This window comes from Bidens hawaiensis, unplaced genomic scaffold, assembly GCF_021521415.1.
Source record: "Bidens hawaiensis isolate Kalapana, Puna unplaced genomic scaffold, B.hawaiensis_p1.1 tig00030197_1, whole genome shotgun sequence".
Taxonomy (NCBI): Eukaryota; Viridiplantae; Streptophyta; class Magnoliopsida; order Asterales; family Asteraceae; genus Bidens; species Bidens hawaiensis.
The window spans coordinates 28,940-34,557 of record NW_027495019.1 but is presented as its reverse complement, the minus strand read 5'-3'; the positions used below and the strand labels follow the sequence as shown (position 1 = coordinate 34,557).

General features: G+C 38.0%; 1 pseudogene; it reads right to left on the bottom strand.

The window, feature by feature from the left end:
* Positions 1–4,088: 4,088 nt before the first annotated feature.
* Positions 4,089–4,828, bottom strand: LOC143580007 (universal stress protein PHOS32 pseudogene; annotated as a pseudogene).
* Positions 4,829–5,618: the final 790 nt, after the last annotated feature.

Genomic DNA, 5,618 nt, shown 5'->3' with positions numbered 1-5,618 from the left:
TATTTGAATTCTGATTTGAGGAGAAGACCATATTGTTTCTAATCTGTCATATTCAAGAACGAATAATAGTAGAAACACAAACGGACACATGATATTTAGGGTAAATCTCTCATATTGTGATAAACAAGAAACTAGATTAAAACTTGAATACAATAACCCTAACTATGGCTATGTATTTATAAGGTGACCCAAACTTGACCAACTAGTAATTACCAAATATAAAGTCCATATTGCAACCTCATAAACCCATTTAGAGGTGCACAAAAAACCCGAACCCGGGACCGAACCCGAAAAATACACGGAACCGGTTTTAGTTAAACTTGTGTTTTTAATACCCGAACCCATATCCGACCCTACCCGTAGGGTACGGATAGGGTATGCATTTTGGTACTAAAACCCATATCGAACTGGGCTAGATTATACCCGGTAATACTCGAAAACCGCAACCGGTTCCATACCCAGAACCGGGTTTTTCCAATACCCGAAACCGGGTTTTTCAAATACCCGATCTATACCTGAAATTACCCGAAAAATACCTGAAAAATACAATTTGTAACCCCTTAAAAAATTCAATCTATACCCGAAAAAAACCCAAAAATAGGGTTTTTCAATACCCGGAAATAGGGTATTCAAATACGCAATTTTAGAATACCTGGTTATATAGCTTGCCCGAACTCGATGCACAGGGTATGGTTTTTAGAGACAATACCGGGACCCGGACCCGAACCCCACCTGGGTATTACCAATACCTGATTTTCCAATACCCGGTCATACTTGAACCCGGTTCCATACCTGAACCTGGTATTTGAAAAACCCGATTTGTGCACCTCTAAACCCATGACATTATTAATGAATTTCATAGGCCCAATAGGTTCAACCTAGCCACCTACACGTAACGGGCCTAATAAGATGAAAATTACCAACACATGTCGCCCACCAAACATCATATATTATCAATCTCATCAACTCCTGTTTTTTCAAATGAGGGATCGTATCTTCAACCCAATTGATAAGTTCCAAGCCCCATAATCTGACCGAAACACAGCATTCCCCAAAAACATTTGTAGATTCCAAACACATTCGAGTTGTTTTATGTCTTCTTTCGCATCCTTGTTTGCTCTCTATATATAAATATTCTACTGTTTTCATTGTAATATAACAAAATACATATTAATGTGTTATCAAATTTATCAATTTGTTTAAGCTTTTCAATGAGATTATTTAAACACAAAAATATAAAACGAATGATAAACAAACTATATGAAAGAACAAGTAAAACATAAAGTAAGCAACTAATATATAATCATTACCTACATATGATAATCAAATACATATGCAAATCAAGCCCCACAAACGCGGGAATAAAATGATGTCAAACATATACACAATGGACTTTGCAGATCCATATATGCCATAAAATATTGAGTGATGGGGTGTTAGCACCACTTAATTATGGATTAGTAAAACTGACTAAATTGTTTTATGGTTTGGCTTTCGTCAAAAGGTTATATGCTAGAAGAAAAAAAAAGAAAAATTGAATTTTAATAATCTCAACCAATTGTTATTATCTGATAACAATTTCTAGTTGGTTATTGCCACTAGTGTTCCCAATTTTAAAAAAATTGACTTTCAATAGTCCCTCGTCGGTGTTAAGTTTCTTTTTGAATCATGATTTTCTAGGACTTTTGATGGGAAAAAGGATATGAATCGATTGATGTAAAACTTAACTCGAAACGATGCTCCAAACGGCTTGATTAATGTTTCAAATCGGTTGTTTGAACGTCAAATTATCAAAAAATAAGTAATTTGGAGCATCGTTTTGAAGAGGCTATTAGCGGTTCACAAACAGCGGTTGCCCAGAAAACACAAAACCCATTAAAAGTTTTTATCAAAAATTCAAGATCCACTGCATTAAGTACTACTAGAAAACATGCTATCACCGACCAAATCACTAACAACTAGCACGCATTGGCAATTACCGCCAGATCACCATTATGTAAAATTTATATGGGTGGTCAAATTTAAGAGAATGTCGATATGAGACATGTTCCTTTTACAAAGGAGAGTGTCGGAGGTGCGAGGAGGAGAAACTATGCAGTATTTATACAGAGGTCAACCGGCCAAATTTAAACTGAAAACAAGATACCAAGACAACAGCACACACTGTCTAATAAGCATTCAAGTATATCACACAGAATCTACTTACATTACACTTGGTTCATCATACAACCAACACGAGTTTCTACCTAGGACACAACCAATGGAAACCTGCAGACGCAGGAAACCACATATATCATAATAACCAAATCCAAACACAAATAATGACTAGTTAATTTCACCTCGACTTTGCACGTGGCAATGCCTTCTGAACATCCTGCATAATTAAATTTGCGAAGAACAAATCAGAAGACTACAAAATTATTTGGAAATTTTAAAGCCTTATCATAAATAATCCTAGAGATACGCGTTTGATGGAATGAGCATTTTACCTTTAAATGTAAGATTTACTCGTACCACTCATCTATATGTTTCTGCAAAAAAATATAAGAAAAATAGAATTAGAAAAGTAAGAAAAGGAATCATGAAAAGGTAAGCAAGCACGGCTACAGATACATTAACTAAAACCTCAATCTTGGTTTTAGAAAGTGTGAGTCAATCAAAGACATTAAGATGCCAAAGTTGGGGGCGAAAAGCAAGAACTTCAAGTACATGAGGCATTGTTTGACAAATTTTGACCCAAGTGTAGATGAAGCCCTGCCTCAACGCTCTGAGGTGTTTTTCAGATCACCTTACACATTTTGCGTCTTAGACACGATTTTTAAAAAACAAAAGCTCAATAAATCAGACTGTAAACTTTAGGTTGATGAGAAAATGATATGAAACTAAATTCACTGCAAGAGTCGAGACTCAAGACTTGCATCAATGCAGAGCAAATAGTCCAGATAACCATGGTAACGGCTTATGATCATGAAAACCTCAAGGTGATAGCAGAATGGTAAAATATTATTCCACAAGCATTTGTTAGTATCAAAATACATAATTCTCATATAGTCATATCACATTTAACACACTACATTTTTATTCAAATTAAAACTTTTGGTCAAACCTATATTAATAATTCTACCATTTTAACCCGTTACCCAACACACCCGCTACCAATATCAGTAATCACCTATGACCAGTAGTTGGATATACATAAAAAACCACAAACCTGAAATATCTTAAGTTATCTTGTATATAAATAGTACCCAAAGTTTGTATGCAAAAAACCAGTTGCTTTTAGCAAGGCCAAAAGCAATATAAGGCATACCTACAACTGCCAAATCTTAAACCGAAAACATCTGTTAACGAGTCATGGTACCCATTAACAAAAGGAGTATCAAAAGACAGTTTAATCTACTTAATCACTACCCGTTAATCCCTATTAATCACTATAAAAATTCCAATCCGATTAATCCCTATTAATCACTACCCGTTACCCCCAACCACCTGACTAGCGCCTAGCGATTTTTACAACACTGGCAACGATTTTAATCTACTCAAAGAGCTTAATGCATATAATCATAACTTCATCTTAAAACCTACAAACCAGCTGCTAAACCTAACCTTATTTATAACCATTTCAAACATTCAAAACACTATTTATCTACAAAACAAAGTTGTAAAAATCCAATTACTAATAATTCGATTCAAATCGAATCCGCCCAAAAAAAACATTTTATTTTAATTCCATTACTAAACCATGGTTGTAAAAATCCCGGCCAGGTGCTGATTAATCCCCGATAAATTGCTGGTCGGTACCCCACCAACTAGTCACCCATTAATCGATATTCGGTCAAAAACGCCAATTAATCCCTAATAAATTGCTAGTCAGTACATGATTAATCGCTATTTGGTTAATTTCGGTCAAAAATGAAAATTTGGTATATATGTATATTTATGTATATTTGAAAATTCACATATAAATTCCAATCCGATTAATCGCTAGTCCCTACGCCACTGCCCAACCAGCACCTAACGATTTCTACAACACGGACTAAAACTACTAAAAACTAATAATAACCTTCAAATTCAATTCGGACTAATAACAAAACAAGGTAAAAGAATCGAATCACTACCATTTCCGCTCCCCATCCGCATCACGAAACTCCTCATCATCCGCACTCGCCACCGACACAATCGGCTTGCTCGCCCCGGCCTCCTTCTCGTCCGGATACCTCACGACGACAAGCGGACACACGCAATGCCTAACACAATAATCACTCACACTCCCCAACCTCCCATCACTCCCTCGCTTACTCGCACCGAACCCTCGACTCCCCATAATCACCGCACTCAACCCGAGCCTCTCAACCTCCAAACACAGCCTCTCCTTCATATCATGATCCTTCACAATATGTATCTTATACGGTATGTTAGCGTCCACCAGCGGCTGCGCGAGAGCCGATGACTTAGTGTTTGTGAAGGTATTAAACTCGTCTTCGAGTCTGTTCTTCGACTCTTCGTTGTCGGTGTCAATGTCTGCAATTGATAAGTCAACGGAGCCCCAGTCGGCGCCGTAGAGGACGGAGGTGGGTCTGACGTGGATCAAGATGACGGCGTCGCCGGGACGGAGGTACTGGTTGACGGCCCATTTGACGGCGAAGGCGGACTCGTCGGAGAGGTCGACGGCGATGCCGATGCGGCGTTGGGCGGTGGTGGTGGGGGTGGCGGGAGTGGTGGTGCGGTGGGGGGAGGTGGTGGGTTTGAGTTTGATGGCGGCGATGGGTGGGAGGTCGGAGTCCGGTGGGGGTTTGTGATTCTCTGGTTGCATGGTGGAGTTAGGGTGGTTGACTGACGGTTAGACTTGAGATTGAGAATAGAAGGTGGTGGGGTGATTGCTATGGGTGCCGGAATATATGATGAGTGGGAGGTGGAGGTATTCGGTTAAATTATTAAGCCGAATACATTCACGTCACGTGAAAGATAAAGACAAAATGGGTGATGACATGACAAATATTTTATTTTTTGATATTGTAAAATGATAGTTACAACCCCGAAAGTAATAGATTCATGCCCGTAAACTAATTCAAACCTCTATTTCATCGTCACATCATACTTTAATCATTTTTTTTAAAAACCTTATTTTTTACTTTACCCATAAATCAATAAAAACCTCCACCTCATCTTCCACATCACTACATACTTTTACTACTATATAATAAATATGTATATATGTGTGTGCATATATATGATTTGTGTGTAGCGGGTGTGGTGGGGCCAATACAAACCCACATTTCAAACGTTTGAGAATACAAACAAACACATCCACAAACGTTTGTCTCCACCCGTAAACTTTTGTTTGCACCATTCTACGTCAACAAAAACCTCCACACAAACACCGGTGGAGATGCTCTAACAAGACTTGTGGGTGCACAATTATCCACGCGTGACGGGAGCTTTCGGTTTTCGGATGGGAGATACGAAATTTCGTGGTTGCGGAATTAGGGGTGTTTGAGATGGCTTATTTTCACCAACTTATAACTTACTAATTTTTTGAAAAGGAATAAAGTGTTTGGGATTGTTTTTGATGTGAGAGGGAAAAGTTAATAAGGTACACTTTTTTAACTTATTAACTT